This window comes from Gorilla gorilla, chromosome 5 (assembly GCF_029281585.2).
Source record: "Gorilla gorilla gorilla isolate KB3781 chromosome 5, NHGRI_mGorGor1-v2.1_pri, whole genome shotgun sequence".
In the NCBI taxonomy this organism is placed as follows: domain Eukaryota; kingdom Metazoa; phylum Chordata; class Mammalia; order Primates; family Hominidae; genus Gorilla; species Gorilla gorilla.
The window spans coordinates 87,960,109-87,981,301 of record NC_073229.2 but is presented as its reverse complement, the minus strand read 5'-3'; the positions used below and the strand labels follow the sequence as shown (position 1 = coordinate 87,981,301).

The following is a 21,193-nucleotide window of genomic DNA, read 5'->3' as shown; positions in this document are numbered from 1 at the left end:
TTGGCCACTGTACTTTTTGATATCAGATAAGATACAGAAATAATTTATATATGATAAAAAGAATCTCAATTTGATTTCCACAAAATTTATAGTTCTAGACCTTTAAAAATGTGTTTATTTTTAATGAGTGTAACAAGGATATTGCTAAGATAACAAGACATATGTTGAACTGGCTAATTTTCTTCAAGACGCAATGAGCCCTCTTGGGAAGTAGGCCTTGTGCTGGACACTAAGGAAATTTGAAGTTATAATGTCCAAGTTTTCATAATATAGTGCAGAATATGGAAACATGAGAAGTAAAAATGTTACACAATATGTGTTATTGCAGAGGTACAATTATATATACACACATATATCATTTATATAACAGTCTATTCCCGATATATATATATATGTGTGTGTATATATGTATATGCATATATCAGAGGAATATAATGTATACATATATACATATATGTATATATCAGGAATAGACTAGAATAAGGATTGACTGATAATTGTGAGTTACTGTTATGTCTATCCTATTTACGGGGTCTCTAAGCAAGACCAGTGTCTTTGTCTGCAATGTTTCTTCTATCTTCTTTTTTATTAACAACATAAATCATGGATTTTACAGAGTGAGAATTTCATTGGACGAAGGGTAGTCCAATTTTAGTGCTTGATTGCATATTTCTTTGCAATTGGAGAGGCAATTAAAAATTAAGAGTAACAAACATCTTCTCAAAATCCTAAATTTGAGGACAAATAGGAAATTATGACTGCTGACGGACTAGGCTCACATGTTCCAATTTGCTGTTTGCAAGGATGACACCAAAAAATTATTACAATTTCTATCATTCTGAACAAGTTGATATGGATGCATTTGCTGCAATTAACAGAAAAATATAGTTTGTTCAGGATTATCTTATCAATTTTTATTCTCACATAATTAGACGCTGAGTAAAACTTTTGTTTTAGAGATGTAGAAATCATGATAGAGCATGACCATCTGCTCAACATATATACGTGTTGTATCAAATCACTGCAGTACTTAAGTACAGAGGCTCTAGAGTCAAAAATCCTGGGGGAAGAAATCTTGGTGTGTTTGCTTTCTACCTTTCTTACACTGAATAAATTACTGAACACAGTTTCCCCATCAGTGAAAAGAAGGTAATGCTTGTTCTTATCTCACAAAATCATTGTGAGGACTAAATTATATAAATCATAAAAATATTTTTGAGAACTCAGACCTTCCAAATAGAAAGTTAGTAAATTTATTACTTTAATGAAATAGTATATGCGTGAAGAAATCCAATAATCAGGTTTTGTTAAAAAACCCCTCTATCCCATATCTTAGTCTAACTTACATAGCCGAACATACCTGACGGTTCATATAAAAAAATCTACATTAAGAAAATTTTGACAATTTGAATAAGGTTTCTTATGGAATTAGGTCTCATTATTTTGGAAGAAAGTAATTTGTTTGATTGGCTATATTTAAAGTATTCATTTCCTCTAATCTTGTTTTGTCACACTTAGCAGAGTTACAGAAGATTGTAAATGTAATTTTTTGATTAATGCCACTCCGTGTTAAGGGTCCTCAAATTATGAAGGGCAGAGATTCTAATATCTCCTACTCATCAAAATATTCCCAGTGTCTCGTAGGGTTCTTGGTATATAACGGATGTTTTAAAAATATTTTATTTGATTAATAGTCAACAATGTAAGTGAATAAATGATAATTTAATTCATTTTTGCTCATAAATAATTTTATTGTTCAGAGTTTGAGGAATTTTACCTTCAAATTTCCTGTGGGTCTCTTCTTACAAAAAATCACTTTTACCATTTATAACAATTCTATCAAATCATGGTGACATGTTATACTTTCCTCAGCACTTGCAAAAATATTTAGTATTTCTAAAAAAATACTCTGATGTAAATCTATTATGTAAGCTTCAGATTTCATTCTACTTAAATTATTTATCTAAGGTATATAGAGTAATTTTTCTGGTAAATTGAAAATAAGATTCTATATATTCTGATCTCTGAAATGAATTATATATTCCTCTGTAATAGTATAACACAGTTTTTATAGCTGTAAATTAAATGAGAAATTAGTGGGCCAGCACAGTGGCTCATGCCTGTAATCCCAGCACTTTTGGAGGCTGAGGCCAGAGGATCGCTTGAAAACAGTGGCTCAAGATCAGCCTGGGTAACGAAGTGAGACACTGTCTGCACATTAAAAATAATAGTGAAAGTATTTTGTGTGAATTGTCTTTAAGTCTGTGTGTGGAGTGGGGTGGAGATGGGTTGTTTGTTTTTGAGAGAGTCTTGATCTGTCATCCAGGCTGGGGTGTTAGTGTTCTTAAGTTTTGAAATATGTATGCATATTTTTGTATCAAAACACATACAAGCGTGAATACTTTAAGAATTTCAATGCAATTTTGCTTCCAAATTATATGCTAATTTTATTATGTATTTTGCATATTATATATAGTTTAATCTTTGAAAGTTATTGAATATGTATTTGATTTAATTTGATCTTCCCTTATATTCTCACATTTTTGATACCTTTTGTGCAGCTGTGCTATAAAATCTAATGCATCTGAACATTTTTATAATAACTGAACTTTTCACATTTTATGGCTAATTCTGCCTTTTAACCTTTTCCTTGATCCTCTATGAACAATTTAGTGTAACATTTAATTATAATTACCAGAACACAACAAAACATGAAAATGAAGTTAAATGTAGGATATTACATTTTTGTGTTCAAATAATTTCAATTTTTAATTTAATATCTGATTATTTTGTGAGAATTATATGCACAATTACATGTAAATAGAATCTTCAAATACATAGATTAACAATTTAAAAAACACTTGTCATATGACATGCAAACCCCAAGAGCAGGCCTGTTATATATGATTTTTTTAAATGTCTATGATTTTTATTAGTAACATTTTATAAATGCATTATGGGGTAATGTATTCTTTAATTACCTACATTTTACCATTCCACAACATATATATACCTCAAAACATCATACTGTAAATTATAAAAACACTTATGTGACAGTTAAAAAAATCAATTGTGATACACACACACAAACACAGAGAGACAGACAGAATGGCGTACTGTTTAGCCTGAAAAAACAAAGAAATCCTGCCATTTGAAACAACATAGGTAAATCTGGAGGACATTATGCTAAGTGAAATAAGCCAGACACAGAGAGAAAAATAGTGCACGATCTCACTTATATGTGGAATCTAAAACAGTACATCTCTTAGAAGCAGAGAGCAAACAGTAGTTATGAAGAATGAGGAGGTGGGAAAATGGGGAAATTTTGGGCAAAGAGCACAAAGTTGCAGCTATGTAGGATGAATAAGTCTAGATGTCTAATGTAAAGTAATCATTTCACTATGTATATGTCTATAAAAAATTGTGTTCTATACCCTAAATATGCCCAATTTTATTAAAAATAACTGTTTTTTAAAAAAAAGTTTAAATGTTTATATACTGCTAGATGGCAGGTGGGTGGAAATTATATGGCTACATCAGGGGTAGTCTACGTTATGAGAGAACAAGTTCTCCATACGGATGGTTTGCTGAGTTAGTGTTTCTCAAGGATATATTCCAGACATACTTTTCCTTACAGCCAACGTGGAATAAAAGTCCAACCTTTTTTTTTTTTTTTTTGAGACAGAGTCTCACTCTTGTCGCCTAGTCTAGAGTGAAATGGCACCATCCCAGCTCACTGCAAACTCCACCTCCTGGGTTCAAGTGATTCTTCTGCCTCAGCCTCCCGAGTAGCTGGGATTACAGACACACAACACCACGCCCTAATTTTTGTATTTTTAGTAGAGACGGGGTTTCGCCATGTTGGCCAGGCTGGTCTCGAACTCCCAACCTCAGGTGATCCGCCCACCTTGGCCTCCCAAAGTGCTGGGATTACAGGCTTGAGCCACCGCACCTGGCCAGAAGTCCAATTTTCCTATAGCAGTCAGAATTAATCACCCTGGCCTGCACAGTAACTCTCTTCTTTGTCTGTTTATTCAGAGGCATGAGGAGTCCAAAGTGGCCATATGGCAGTCTTAACTTCCATTTCAATGGAATAATTGTTGTGTCTCCTGGTGGAAGCATTCTCCTTTTTGGAACTAACGGATTTAGGCCAGCAGAGCACAAGGTCACAGAAACAGGAAGTAAGCATTTTGCTACTGGGTCAGTAGGAGTAACAGTGAGTGGTACCACTTTCATTTCCACTCTCTAAATGTTGGACCATGAATCATATACATGAAGCATATACAGCCTTCTAGAGAACATTTTCCCAGCCCTTCAAGATGTTGCCACCTAGCTGGTACTGTAACCAGCTCTTCAAAACACAATTTCACTGTTTTATCAAACCACTTACTTCAGGTTGATGGGAAGACATGGAAACACTGGTGAAATCTATGAGTGTGGTTTCACTGCCACACTTCATTTGCCATGAAGTGAATTCCTTAGAATCAATGTTGTGTGAAATACCATGATGATAGAAATGTATTCTCTAAGCCCATGAATGGTAGTTCTAGCAGAAGGATTGCATGTAGGGAATACAAATCCATATCCAAAGTATCTAATATAGCAAGAACAAAATGCTGCCTCTTTTATGACAGAAGTGGGGTTATTAACTTGCCATCAGAAAGCGGGCTGATCACCTTTGAGTGTCATGTGAGGGCCTCAGTGTTTATCGTTGCTGCTGGCAAATTGAGCACTGAGCGATGGCTTTAGCCAGGTCAGCCATGGTGACTGGAAGTCCACGTTGCTGGGCCCATGCATAATTTCCATCCTTGCCACCATGGCCACCTTTTCTAAACTGATTCTTTTTTTGTTTTTTGTTTTTTGTTTTTTTTTTCAATTTTACTTTAAGTTCTGAGATACATGTGCTGAACATGCAGGTTTGTTACATAGGCATACATGTGCCATGGTGGTTTCTAAACCCATTTTAAAGTCATATGTTGAAAGCATTTGAAGATAGGGCTCAATGAAACCACTGAGAAGTCACTGAAAAAACTGGGGAATCATGACTGGTATCCACAGAAAAAGTCATCCTATCAACTTGATTATTGTAATCATCCTCTGCAGAGGTCACTGTTTAGCAAGCATCTGAGTGAAAACAAATATTTTCACATTATTTGCCCATTCAGAAAGGTCTATTATACACACCTCTTACCAGACCTCCTCAACACTGATTTTCCAATCAAGTCACTTCCAAGTGCCTGGTCATCCATTCTAACCGGAAAATTCAACTTAACTCATGATCTGCTAGCCTTCCCAGCCTTTCTGATTCCCCTCGCCCACCATCAGTTACTCTCACAGGCATCTCTCTAGTAAAATCTTTGATTAATCCTGTCTTATTGTTTGTTTCTCAAAGAAATTAATCTAACAAAGGTATTGTTAGTGGAGATCAGCAACACAGAGTATGTATGGCATTTGACATGAAGTAACTAATCACTGACTCTTTTGTTTTCCATATCCATAAACAGGAAGTATCTAAAGCAGTTTACTTTTAGATGAAATGGACAACAGTATATCTTTACAGTCTTGCCTCATGGCAATGAGTGCTCCTACTTTATCTAACAGAGTAGCTCAGAAGTCTTGATTGTTTTGGAATTTCACAAAATAGCACTCTTGCCCATTTATGAATTATATTCTCTTAATTCGACTACTAATAACATAAGAAATGTCTTAAATGTTCTAGTAATTACATACATGGCAGTGAGTCTGGAGTGTTTTAGTCCATTTTCTTTTGCTATAATTACAAATTACCCTGAGACTGCGTGATTTATAAAGAAAATGAGTTATTTTGGTCTGGTTCCTAGAGACTGAGAAGTCCAAGGTCAGGGAGGCGTATCTGGTGAGAGCCGTGTCATAACTTAGTGAAGGGCATCACATGGTGAGAGAGCAATAGCATGTCAGTTAGGGCTTTTCTTCTTCTTCTTATAAAACCACCTGTCCCGTTACGGGCCTCATTCTATTGACCTTATCTAATCCTAGTTATCTTCCAATGGCATCAAATCTGATTCCCATTGACATATGATTTGGGGAATTAAGTTTTCAATACATGATATTTACAGAAAAAATCAAACCACGGCAGGTGTAGAACACAAAGATTCAGAGATCAATTGTAAGTAAAATTTTGAGAAGGTCCTTTGGTCCGAAATATCTTAGAATATTTCTTTTCTCTTAAAAGATGCCATCACTCTTCTCATCTCTCATCACCAAGCATAATGCACAGCACTTGATAAGTCTCTTTAGATTTGTAGCTAGCAAACATTTGGAAACACTGCTCCAACCTGTCTTTTTTAGTTTATTCAAAAGGCGGCTTGGCTCACGCCTGTAATCCCTGAGCTTTGGGAGGCCGAGGCGGGTGGATCATCAGGTCAGGAGATTGAGACCATCCTGGCTAACACGGTGAAACCCCGTCTCTACTAAAAAATACAAAAAATTACCTGGGCGTGGTGTCGGGCGCCTGTAGTCCCAGCTACTCAGAAGGCTGAGGCAGGAGTATGGCGTGAACCCGGAAGGCGGAGCTTGCAGTGAGCCCAGATCGCGCCACTGCACTCCAGCCTGGGAGACAGAGCAAGACTCTGTCTCAAAAAATAAAATTAAATTTAAAAAAGACTGCTAATCTTGAGTGGAATCGAAATAACGAGAGGGCACTGCATAAAGTCCAGGTGGCAGTATAAGCTTCTCTAAAACTCAACCCAAATAACTCAGTATATTTTATAAAGCTATAGGAATCGGTGTTGGAACAGGAGTGTGTGGAGTTTTGGGTGGCCCAAAGGGATGAGTCCCTAGGTTTCTGGAGAAAGGTTAAGCAATTTTCTCCTTATCATCACTTAAAAATTTCCATGTCTGTTACTGGACCATAGTAAAAACTAAGTGTCAGTCCATGGGACAGAATGACTTTCAATGAGGTGCATGTCCTTAGGTACATAAAGGTTAGTCAACCTCAGCAACAACCTCTTGTGGCCTAGGAGTAGTATATTCTGGTTAACCCCAAGTAACTCTAGAAAGCATTATAAATTACAGACACCTATATCACCTCCCTAACTCACACTATATTCACAAAAGGAGTTTCCTTATGACTAATTAATGGTAGAGAAATATACTGGGGTACGACTCACGTATGGGTTGGTTTATGGTAGCACTATTCAAAACTGCACATCTTCTTCATTATAGGCCCACAGAGGACAGCCCAGTAGCATGATGGAGAACAGAAATCCTTTCAGAGGATAGATCTCTGAGCACTAAATTGATCACACCTTTCAACAGAACAGATGACATACCTTTTAAAAGTCATCCAGTTTCTCTTCAGGTCACCCCAGTGTTAGCACAGAAAAGTCATAAATGTCATGGTGGCACAAAAGATTATGCACAGGCCCAATAATACAGATGCCTTCTCATCCAAACTGATCTAGTTATTTCCACTAGTCTATGTCTGACTTGCCAGTATAATTGGACGCTGTCTTTGCTATCACACTGTTACTCAGGGAGACCGGGCATACACCTATTACAATCAAATGCATTGACACGAAATGAAAGTCATTCATCCATAGTAGACATGATAAACTATGTAGATATGGGTTTGATTTTCCACACATGGGACCTCCCTAAACAGCTTTAGTTAAGGGTTACAAAGTAACACATCCATCAACATGATAATCCATACAACATTGTCTGAAATTAAGAAGCTCATTTTATGGCAAAGGAGTTGGTTCAATAGGCTCACGACTATTGGATTCACTGGTTGTGCCATGTGAAATAGCCTAGGATCAGTTTTTAAAAACTATTAACTGAATGGCTGAAAGTGTTACTAGGGCATCAGCTCGAGCACTATACTTTCAGTGTTGAGAAACTGTCCTTCTGGTAACAGGACATATGTTGAAACAATGGCCAATATAATGAGATTGTAACTTAATATGAATTGAGAAAATAAAGGTGAAAGTAGAAATAATTTATATTTCAAAATGTCCATATTGTGGAATTCTCTCCTCACAAACTCAGTCTCTGTTTCTGATTGTTAGGAGCAACATTTCTCCAAGGGGAACATAGAAAAAAATTTCACTGAAATAGAATTGATAACTACAATCTACCAACTAGGTTCTAATGCTATTGATAAGCAGACAAAATGTATTTGCTGTGCAGGCTGGGTGTCCTGGTTATAATGAGGATCTATGATTGATGTTATCTACTATGGTTTGAATGTTTGTTGTGTTGAAATTTAATTGCTGTTGTAACACAATTAAGAGGTAGGACTTTTAAGAGTTGATTAGGCTATGGGGGCTCTACCCTCCTGAGAGGAATGGGTTCCTTTGTAAAAAAGTAACTTGACCCCCTCTTGCCGTCTCTCACCCTCTTGCCTTCTGCCATGTCATGGCCCAGCAAGAAGGCCCTTGACAAATTCCAGTGTCTTGATATTGAACTTCTCAGTCTCCTGAACTATGAGCCAATATATTTCCATTCATTATAAATTACCTAGTCTCGACTATTCTGTTATAGCAGCACAAAACGGACTAAGACACTAACCACTCAATTGGGGAAATTTATTTACACATAAAGTAAAGAGAATTCACTCATTATTCCATGTTCCTTGAAAATTCTTTATGGAAATTTCAATAATAACAAACCAATAAGAACATGGTAATTAAAGGTTCAGACCCTTCAGAAATAAACTTCTAGGTTTCTTTTCTTGGCAAGCTCTGAGACAAGCTAAAGTCTTTTGCAAATTTTCAGAAATCTAGAGTGGATTATTCAAGAGAAAGATAAGAAATATCAATTAATTGCTCAAGAGGAGATGCAGAAGCAAGTATTACAGATGACTTCTTTAACCGTTTTAAGTTCTCTAGAAGATCAAAATTAGCCACCATCTTGAAGTGGATATTATGACTGATTAGGCTTTAGATTTCCTCTTGGGGGCTTGCTATTCTTAAAAAAAAAATAGTATGGGATCTTGGCATAATGAAAGGACATTTCAAGCAATTGTGAATGTTGCAAGGAGTGACACATTTTAAGCTTTACCTAAAATTATCTCAACCTTATGATGTTCTGGCTTTTGGATGCTTACTTCCTCATAATTCTGTGTAAGTAACCACTCTGTTGAGGCCTATATGCTTGTATCACCTAAAGCAAATATCTGGAGTCTCTGGGCTCAGATGAATTACCAAAGAATGTGAAGAAAGATCTGGCTTCCCAGAAGCTGCTTAAGATACCAGGTGATACAATTCAGAAGTACAGGAGAACTAAAATCCCCTAGAACAAACTTTGACAGATGAAACACAGGACACCAGAGGAAGTTGATTAATAAACTGCCTTTCTATTACTCCCCCTGAAGCAATAATTTCTTATATACGTTCCCCTCAGAGTTGTCTTGTAAGCATGAAACACATGTTCTTCATGAAATATCAACCAGTCTGATAACACATTATTATGGACTGAATGTTTGTGTCCACTCAAAATTAACATGTTGATATCATAATCCCCAAGACGAAGGTATTAAGTGTTGGGCCTTCATGATTAAATCATGATGTAATAATCATTACAGCCCTCATGAATGGGATTAATGCCTTTATGAAAGAGACCCCAGAGAGCTCCCTTGCTCTTTCCATCATGTGAGGACACAGTAAGAATGCTGTCTATGAATGAGGAAGCAGACCCTCGCTAGAACCCAACAATGTTGGCATTTTGATCTTGGAACTCCAGCCTCTAGAAGTAGGAAAAATAATTTTCTGTTGTTTAGAAGCCATTCAATTTACGGTACTTAGTTATATCAGCTCAAAATGATGAAGGAAATACTATATTTTGTTTGCTTTTTACATTTCCCTGCCTGTCTCATATTTTTATTGTTATTGTTTTTGTCTCAGCCTTGGGATTGTATCCTATAATAAATCATTAAAATCCATCTCAGGTTTTTGTTTTTATAAAGAAACTAAGATTAATATAATGAGATAATCAACAGTGAGCTTACCATTTGTCAGTCAGTAATTTAAATGGGAAGATATTCCCAATTATTTTGCTTGGTAGCCTACTTGGTGAAACTTCTAGAGAGAGCAATTTCTCAGTGTCTCTCAAACTCTAAATTCACATACTCTTTGATCCAGCTCCAAAGTAAGAGTCAGCAAACAATGGCCCATGGGACTCCAAATTCAGCCCACCACCTGTCTTTGTAAATACAGTTTTTCAAAACGCAGTAATGCACATTAGTTTAAGTATTGTCTATGACTTCTAAGCTACAAGATCAGGATTGTGTCAAAGATTGCATGGCTTAAAGAGTCTAAAATATCTATCTAGACTTAACAGAAATGCTGGTGGACCCCTGGCTTAAATGTCAACAGTTATTATTATTAAAAAAAGCTTATAAAAACATAATTTTTGTATCATTCCAAGAATTAAACTGGATTCATACTCTGTTTTTCATGACTCATTTTTTTCTTATAATAAAATATACCTGCCATCCTGACAAAATCATTTAGTTAACCTCAGTCAAGTTACTAAACTGCTTTACACCTCAGTTTATGAAAAGGAATGTGGACAACATACATTTCCACTGAATTTGAAAGGACATCATGTATGTAGAGTGTTTAGGTATGGCCAAAAGTTTTTAGGGCCATTTGGTCTGCATACTTTTTGCTCCTTGTGCGTGCACTTAAAAATATGAAGTCCCATATTTTTCTCTTTAAATAATTCCAATAAACACATTTTTCTAGAAAAATAAAGAATCTAAATTGCCTACAAAATTTTAATATGATAGTTAATACAATCACTCGCTCCTTTAAGAAAAATAGTAATAGATTAAAGAATTTTCTGTATTTAGATCTCCTTTACAGTAGAAATATATATGAATAATCTGTGTTTTTTATGGCACAATGGAAAGTGTGGATGACCTTACTGAAATTTAATTATTCAGTTCTTTTAAAACTCTTTGATCCATGATACCTTATGATCTCTGATCAGGAAATAAGGAATGCCACAGAGTTCAGGATAGGAAATTTTATAGAAATTAATGTTCTCCCGGCAAGAGGGAAATAAACAGGCATTTATCTCTTAAAGGAAATGGCTTTAAGAGGCAATACCTATGTTATCATCATTGTATTTGCCACATTTATCATGGCATGAGTTATAAAGAAAATGCTTCATAAATGTTTTCCAATAACTGAATGAATACATGAGTGAAATACAAAGGTCTATGTTATGTTCAGCATTCGGGATTCTGGGATTAAATGGAACACGAGGCAAGAAAGAAGACACAGTGTGGCCTCATTATAATCTGACAGAACCGGAGAGGTATAACTAACTGAAAGCCCAATCCCCAAAGTCAGACTACATGAAAGGAAACATTCAAGTCCTAGTATGCACATAGGAGCCTTTGTTCAGAGTTTTAAATGGATAGGGAGATCCCTATGAGCAGCATAAATATTAAAGTCAAGGCAGAATCTATTTCCTCTTCATTTTATGCACGCTGCTCAGTGTGGACAAACAAGGTTGGTATGAATTTGTGGGCTGGGTGCCAGAACTGGGAGCAGTAATCAACAGGTGCCCACAGATGCTGATTGAAAGATAGAAAACAGCTAAAATAGATTTGAGCTATCTAATTAGGAGCCACCGTAAGAAGCAACTGACACATTAACCTTTTGTTTCATCGGTAATATATAGAACATCTTGATTTTTAAAACATCTTTCATTAACCTAATTCACAAGATCTGCTTGGTGATGTAAATTCTTTGAACCTAGAAGGGAATTTGTTAACTCTGTGTAAGTTACTGTGTGATGTGGATAATATATGTTAAAATTCTTATAATTATACTAGGCACTTATTAAACACTCTACATATGTAAATTATTGTTGTTATTATTTCTATTGCTGTTCTAGAAAATGTATAAAATGAAAATGAATATTTTAAATACTTTAAAAGGTGGTGTTTATTTCAATTTAAACAATTATTGAACTCAACTACCTGCTAAATTATATATAATCATATGCTTAACAAATTTTTTAAAATTAAAACAAAAATCTAAGATTATAACCAGTATTATAACTCTACATGTAAGAAAGTCTATATTTACTCTGGTACGTATTTTAAAGCCTTCATATTTCTATTCAATCTGAATGATCTCAAGTCATAATATTTTTCTTTGATCCAAAATTGTTTGATATCCATATTATGGTGCATGATGTTAGAATACTTGTTTTGTTCTGCCATGGGCTGGTAAATTAATTATGTCTAATTCTTCTTGTTCTGACTTAGCCTTTCTTCAAGATTAGATCAAAACATTAAGTATTACAGCTACAGTCCCTGATGCATTATTAGTTCAAGAAGCAATGTAATATCATATTTGTTACTGTTTTATCAAGCTACGTATAAAAATTGCTTTACGTTTAAAGGGGAAAAAGTGAAAATTCCAGCAAAGCAGCCTCGATTTCACACCGGGACAATCAGGAATATTTTCTCACTTTTGCTGTCCTGGAGCACAGGTCTGACAAATAACAGAGATTAGAAATGATTCTAATGCTTTCCTTTCCCACAATCCCTAGATGGATATGTACTAAAAAGCTTTAGAGTAAACATTACCAACAGAAAAAAAAATATGGAAAGTATGTTTTTAGATAAACTAAAGGGTATAATCTCTACTTCTGCTTTCTGAAGTTTCCACTTTTACACTGTTGGTGGGAGTGTAAACTAGTTCAACTATCCTTTTTAATGAAGTTTGTTTTAGGATCTTTAAAAATATCTCTACAATTTATTGTAATTGCTTCCTCAATTTTAACTTTGCAATTGTCGATTTTATAGATTTTTAATAATAAAAAAGGATAAATTTTGTTTTTAATTAAAAGTATGTACTAAAGTTACTAATATTAGCTGCTTTAAAAGATTGCTAAGCTCTATTTGTGTATAATTTATTGCCATATTAAATAGAAAATAAGTATTTATGATCATAATGAACAACACCGATCCCATAGAAATACAAATTACCCTCAGAGAATACTATAAACACCTTTATGGAAATAAACTAGAAAACCTATAAGAAATGGATAAATTCCTGGACACATACACCCTCCCAAGACTAAATCAGGAAGAAGTTGAATTTCTGAATAGACCAATAACAGGTTCTGAAATTGAGGCAATAATTAACAGCCTACCAACCAAAAAAAAGTCCAGGCCCAGACGGTAGGATTCACAGCAGAATTCTACCACAGGTACCAAGAGGAGCTGGTACCATTCCTTCTGAAACTACCCCAATCAATAGAAAAAGAGGGAATCCTTCTTAACCCATTTTATGAGGCCAGCATCATCCTGATACCAAAGCCTGGGAGAGATGCAATAAAAAAAGAGAATTTTAGACCAATATCCCTGATGAACATCGATGCAAAAATCCTCAATAAAATACTGGCAAACCATATCCAGCAGCACATCACAAAGCTTATCCACCACGATCAAGTTGGTTTCATCCCTGGGATGCAAGGCTTGTTCAACATACGCAAATCAATAATCCATCACATAAACAGAACCAATGACAAAAACCACATGATTATATCAATAGATGCAGAAAAGGCCTTCAACAAAATTCAACAGTCCTTCAGGCTAAAACCTCTCAGTAAACAAGGTATTGATGAAAGGTATCTCAAAATAATAAGAGCTATTTATGACAAACCCATGGACAATATCATACTAAATGGGCAAAAACTGGAAGCATTCCCTTTGAACACTGGCACAAGACAGGGATGCCCTCTCTCACCACTTCCTATTCAACATAGTGTTGGAAGTTCTGGCCAGGGCAATCAGGCAAGAGAAAGAAATAAAAGGTATTCAATTAGGAAAAGAGGAAGTCAAATTGTCCCTGTTTGCAGGTGACATGATTGTATATTTAGAAACCCCATCATCTCAGCCCAAAATCTCCTCAAGCTGATAAGCAACATCAGCAAAGTCTCAGGATACAAAATCAATGGGTAAAAATCACAGCATTCCTATACACCAATAACAGAAAAACAGAGAGCCAAATCATGAGTGAACTCCCATTCACAAATGCTTCAAAGAGAATAAAACACCTAGGAATACAACTTACAAGGGATGTGAAGGACATCTTCAAGGAGAACTACAAACCACTGCTCAACAAAATAAAAGAGGACACAAACAAATGGAAGAACATTTCATGCTCATGGATAGGAAGAATCAATATCATGAATATGGCCATTCTGCCCAAGCTAATTTATAGATTCAATGCCATCCCCATAAAGCTACCAATGACTTTCTTCACAGAATTGGAAAAAACTACTTTAAAGTTCATATGGAACCAAAAATGAGCCCACATTGCCAAGATAAACCTAAGCAAGAAGAACAAAGCTGGATGCCTCACACTACCTGACTTCAAACTATACTACAAGGCTACAGTAAACAAAACAGCATGGTACTGGTACCAAAACAGATATATAGACCAATGGAACAGAACAGAGCCCTCAGAAATAACACCATACATCTACAGCCATCTGATCTTAGACAAACTTGATAAAACAAGAAATGGGGAAAGGATTCCCTATTTAATAAATGGTGCTGGGAAAACTGGCTAGCCATATATAGAAAGCTGAAACTGGATCCCTTCCTTACACCTTATACAAAAATTAATTCAAGACGGATTAAAGACTTAAATGTTAGACCTAAAACCATAAAAACCCTAGAAGAAAACCTAGGCAATACCATTCAGGACATACGCATGGGCAAGGACTTCATGACTAAAACATCAAAAGCAATAGCAACAAAAGCCAAAATTGACAAATGGGATCTCATTAAACTAAAGAGTTTCTGCACTGCAAAAGAAACTACCATCAGAATGAACAGGCAACCTACTTAATGGGAGAAAATTTTTGCAATCTACCCTCTGACAAAGGGTTAATATCCAGAATCTACAAAGAACCTAGACAAATTTACAAGAAAAAAAATATCGAAAAGTGGGCAAAAGATATGAACAGACACTTCTCAAAAGAAGACACTTTTGCAGCCACCAGACATATGAAAAAAATGCTTATCATCACTGGTCATCAGAGAAATGCAAATCAAAACCACAATGAGATACCATCTCATACCAGTTAGAATGGCAATCATTAAAAAGTCAGGAAACAACAGATGCTGGAGAGGATGTGGAGAAATAGGAACACTTTTACACTGTTGGTAGGAGTGTAAACTACCTACCGTTGTGGAAGACAGTGTGGTGATTCCTCAAGGATCTAGAACTAGAAATACCATTTGACGCAGCCATCCCATTACCGGGTATATACCCAAAGGATTATAAATCATGCTACTATAAAGACACATGCACATATATGTTTATTGTGGCACTATTCACAATACAAAGACTTGGAACTAACCCTAATGTCCATCAGTGATAGACTGGATTAAGAAAATGTGGCACATATACACCATGGAATACGAGGTAGCCATAAAAAAGGATGAGTTCATGTCCTTTGCAGGGACACGGATGCAGCTGGAAACCATCATTCTGAGCAAACTATCACAAGGACAGAAAACCAAACACTGCATGTTCTCACTCATAGGTGGGAACTGAACAATGAGAACACTTGGACACAGGGTGGGGAACATCATGGGGTGGGGGGATGGGGGAGGGATAGCATCAGGAGAAATACCTACTGTAAATGATGAGTTAATGGGTGCAGCAAACCAACACGGCACATGTATACCTATGTAACAAACCTGCACGTTGTGCACATGTACCCTAGAACTTAAAGTATAATAATAATAAAAAAAATTAAACTTCAGAGTTCCAAATAAGACTACGGCTTTTTCATTCTAACAGCCTCCAATCAGGGTCTTCCCTTTTTTTTCACTATAAAACTTTCCCACTCCTCCATCTGCTTTTGAGTCTAGGCCAAACACAAGTGATTGTTCCCAACTCCCTTGCTATATAGCATATTCTGAATAAATAGCTTTTGTTTGTTCTCACTTGGGTAGTAATGGCTTAACTGTGCTCTCCCCATCCCTTCAAATGTTTAGGTCCTAATCCCCAGTATGCCAACATTTGACTGTATTTGTAGACAGGGCTTTTAAATAAGTAATTAAGGTTTAACTAGGTCATTAGGGTGAGCCCTAGTCCAATATAAGCAATGTCATTATGAGAAGAGGAGATCAGGACACAGACACACAGAGGAAAGATCATGTGGAGACCCAGAGAAAAGAGGACTACTTACAAGCCAAGGAGAGAGGCTCTCAAAAGAAACCAACCTTGCCTACATCTCAGTCTTAAACTGCTAGCCTCCAGGATTATGAGAAAATAAATTTCTGTTGTTCAATCCACCAAGTAGGTAGTATTTTGCTGTATTCATCAGACCCTAGGTAATTCTAAAGTTGAATTCAACAACCTTTATGGGGCAATTGACCAAATACCTAAAAGAGACTGACAGAGATCCAAATATGTAACCTAGCTAGTACTATAAATTGCCAGGGCTGGAAACATTGACTCAGATATGAGCTCCAAAATAAGGTAACTGCTGATTATACAGGCACACTATCTGGAGAAATTACTGCCTCATTGTTTATGCAATCAGAGCATTGTTCCCATTGGTGGCAATCATGCAGCTAGAAAACACTGTAAAAGAACTAACACTTAATACTATAGTCTGAATGTTTGTGTCCCCAAAAATTTCATATGTTGAAACCTAATCCCTAATGTGGTGGTACTGAGAGATACGAACTGGGGGAGATGATTAGGTTAGAGGCCTCTGTCCTAATGAATAAGTGCCTTTATAAAAGAGTCCCAAAGGAGCTTGCTCACCCATTCAGCAATATGAGGACACATAGAAGATGCCATCTATGAGAAACAGGCTTTCACCACATATGGAGTCTGCTGGCACCTTGATCTTGAATTTCTCAGCCTCTAGAACTGAAGAAAAATACATTTCTGTTGTTTATAAGCCACCCAATTTATGTCATTTTAGTACAGCAGCCTGAATGGACTAAGACACTCACTCTGGCAGAAGTTATTGATGATATTGCCTTTGTCCGAGGTAGAAACACAGATCAATCTCAACTCATTGGCATGGGTAGTGATAGACAATAACATTACCCTAATTTTTTTTTTGTCTTTTACTCATCCTGGTGTCTGTGCCATTGCTCATACTTCTTGTACTTGGATCAAAGAAACAAGCAAGTTGGAACTATTTATATATTGTTTTAAAGTATAAGCTATTTGGCTCTCTAAGGTTAATCTTCATGGTCTATCAAATTTGTTATTTTGGCCTTGATTTGGCAATTGAGGTTCCTAGTTCCAAATCACCTTACAGGAACTATTAATCATTCTGGCTTTGTGAGAGTGGCATGATGCTGCGTGCTATCTAGATTTTTAAAAGGTTCTGCACATCTGCTCTCTAGTCAGAAAATCACTATGATAATACAACAAAGAGGTCAAGAATATTTTGTAATACAGTTTTATATGAAGTTTACTGAATAATCTCTGAGTGGTAAAGAGCTGGATTTGCAGCTTTCCTTAAATTGGCTAACCTCTTGAAAGTAAGAGAATGACCAAAAGGGTGACTATGAGCCGGAATATACAAACACAATGGCCAGACCATATATGAAAGTAGAGCTCTGACCCACCTCTACAGCAACCAGTCCAGAAAGCCAAAAAACAACCCCATAGCAACTAGCTGAAAAACAGCCAGCACTTCATTGACTGACAGCTTCCTTAATTTTTGCGTCTGCTTGCAACTTAGGACCAAATGAAGAAAGTCAAATATGCCCACATAACCAATCACATTGGATGTCCTGGTTCTAGTTAGCTTATCTACAGCTTCTCCATGGCAACAGCCTCCAATCAGGGCACAACCGAAGCCTTCCCCTTTTTCCACCGTAAAGCTTCGCACTCCACTGCCTGCATTTAAGTCTTTGCCAAATACACATGATAATTCCTGACTCCATTGCTCTGAATAAACAACTTTTACTTCTCATTTGGGTGGTTTATGTTTATTTCTACACTCATTTACCTGATTTAGCTGCTGCTGGAAAACACGATGTTTCTGTTTTCACATTTCAAATATTCTTTTACATGCATCTCATTGAATCAAAAATCATCCTGATGAGAGACAGTCTGGAAAATGTGCTTGTATTAGTCAGGGTTCTCCAGGAAAACAAAAGCAATAGGAGATATTTTGTTAGTTACTATAAGGAATTGGCTCCTCCAGTTATAGAGGCCAGCAAATCCCAAGATCTGTAGGGTGAGTCAGTAAACTGGAGACCCAGGATAGCTGATGTTTTAATCTCAGTCTGAGTCTGAAGGCCTGAGAACCAGGAATGCCTATGTAGTTCCAGTCTAAAGGTCAGTGGCCTTGGGACCCAGAAAGAGCTTGATATGGTTTGGCTGTGTCCCCACCCAAATTTCATCTTGAATTTTAGCTCCCATAATTCCCATTTTGTTTTGGGAGGGACCCAGTGGGAGGTAATTGAATCATGGGGGCAGGTCTTTCCTGTGCTGTTCTCATGGTAGTGAATAAGTCTCACGAGATCTGATGGTTTTATAGATGGGAGTTCCCCTGCACAAGCCCTCTTGCCTGCTGCCATGTAAGATGTGATTTTGCTTCTCCTTTGCCTTCTGCCATGATTATGAGGCCTCTTCAGCCATGTGGAAGTGTGAGTCCTTTAAACTTTCTTCTTTTATAAATTACCCAGTCTCAGGTATGTCTTTATTAGTAGCATGAGAACAGACTAATATAGAGCTGATATTTTAGTTTAAGTCTAAAGGCAGAAGAAACGCCAATATTCCAGTCTGAAGGCTGTTACCAGAGGATACTGTTCCTTACTCAGCGATGTCAAACTTTTTGTTCTATTCATGCCTTCAACTGATTAAACGATGCCCACCCACATTAGGAAAGGCCATCTGTTTTACTCAGTTTATCACTTTAAATGTTAATTTCACTTAAAAACACCCTCACAGAAACACCCAAAATAATGTTGGCCCAAGTATCTGAGCAGCCCAGGGCATAGTTAAGTTGACATGTAAAATCAACCATCACAGTAATATACAGGTGTCTAGCCCCTACCACACAGAAAAGAGTGGAAACAGTGCTATCAATGGACAATATAAAGCACGAAGTCAAATTATCTGAGATAAGGAAAAAGAGGAAATCATGGAAGAAATTTAAATGTGGTGACGTGATGATGAATTTACTTCAGATACATTTAATTTGAGATAGAATGATATATTCAAGTAAATATGGGGAAGAAGACAATGACACTAAATAGATAAATTTGAGAATCATACGACTATAGAAGACAAGCAAAGCATGGTGATAGGACAGATACCTTGTTAAAGACTATAGTTAAATAAAAAAATAGCACCGAGACCTGAGTTCTGAGAAATTCTAGTATTTAGAGGCCAGATAGGAAGATAATATAGGGCAAGTGGTTGAGAAGGAGTAGTAGAGATTTTTTTTTTTTTTCAGGTAGACAGGGAATAAAGTGTCTTGAAAAACAAATAGAGGAAATGTTTACAAAATCTAGGTGACGCCTTTATCAAATGGTACTGGGGAGACTAATAAGTTGAATGAATATTAACAATTATGTTTCACAACATGGAGGTAATTATTGGAGTTATCAAGGGCGGTTTCTTTAGAGTAGTTCAAGAAAAAGCCAGCCTGATGTGGTTTGCAGAGCCTTCAAACTTCTGGTTTTAATACTATAGTGCACTAGCTATTTGGATAATATCTAAAATTGCTAGAAAAATGTGATAGTAATATTTTTTACATGCTTGTCTGAGATGGTGTAAAACAGAAGAAAGTAGTGAAGGCCAGAAATCAAACAAAAATTATATAAGACCTCAACAAAGAAAAGGATAATAAACGCTTATAAAAGACATAAAGCACGCACAACCCTTCGGGGAGATATAATATGCTTGTGGGCAGAAAGACTCAATATTGTCAGGTTGTTAAACGTCTCTAAATTAACCTATAAATTTTAATTCAAGGCACCCAAAATAAAAATCACAATTGGACTTTTTTCATAGAAACTGAGAATATTATTCTTAAACTCATATGGCAACGCCAATAACTAAGAATTACTAAAACAAGTTTTATAACTAAACAGATGTGTATTGATGTATGTAGCCACATATGAATATATGGACATAGAATGAGTTCATGTCCCTTGCAGGGACAGGGATGAAGCTAGAAACCATCATTCTCAGCAAACTAACTCATGAAGAGAAAAACAAACACTGCATGTTCTCACTCATAAGTGGGAGTTGAACAGTGAGAACCCACGGATACAGGGAGGGGAACATCACACACTGGTGCCTGTCAGGGGGCAGGGGGCAAGGGGATGAATAGCAATAGGAGAAATACCTAATGTAGATGACGGGTTGATGGGTGCAGCAAACCAACATGGCACATGTATACCTATGTAACAAACCTCCAAGTTCTGCACATGTATCCCCTAACTTAAAGTATAATAATAAAAAATCATGCTATGTGGAATATCATACCCTTCAAGTATGTGTATATGTAAATTGAACCCTAAACATTAAATATTTCCTAAGATTTATATACATTTATGCATAAACAATAATTAAATAAGACTTGTTTATGTATACATAACACACTTGTTATATTTATATATAACATGCACACACACACACACATATTTATATATACAGAGAGAGAAAGAGAGAGAGACATATCTGGGAGGATAAACATTAAATTATGAATGTATTTACTATTAGTTGGAAAATCAAAAATTCATTTCAAAAGAAAACAGAAATTAAAGAAACAGACACTGAAGACTAATGGATACTTTAAGATGATCGTCTCTGATAAAAATTATTGCTACCAGAAAAGACTTGCAGATATGCAAAATACTAGAACACGCTTGAATATTCATCGGATGAGCCATTAGCATGGGACAGCTGGAGAAACAGAAGATGAATAATGGAAGAATCGAAATCCAGGAAATATGAAGACAGATTGGACTTTGCTGATAGCAGGATCCCTGCAGTAAGTGCTGATGCTGAGAGGATTTTCAAATTAGTATTGAGAATGATTAAGAGTCAAACTCTTTGGTCAGGCTGAGTCTGAATCTGAATTTCCTGCTTTGCCTCTTAGTAGCTGTGTAAGCCTGGGAAAGTTACTTACGCCTTTCTGTGTGTCCATTTCCTCATTTTATTAAATAGCAATAAAAAAT

At 36.2% G+C, this 21,193-nt stretch overlaps 1 protein-coding gene and 1 long non-coding RNA gene across 2 annotated transcripts in view; one reads left to right on the top strand and one right to left on the bottom strand.

Moving 5' to 3' along the window:
- Positions 1 to 21,193, bottom strand: part of LOC115933063 (protein eyes shut homolog) — a 300,672-nt gene that overhangs the window by 180,606 nt on the left and 98,873 nt on the right. The window lies entirely within an intron of this gene.
- LOC129534079 (uncharacterized) overlaps positions 1 to 21,193 on the top strand; it is a 117,355-nt gene that overhangs the window by 39,417 nt on the left and 56,745 nt on the right. The gene's annotated exons all lie outside the window — the stretch shown is intronic.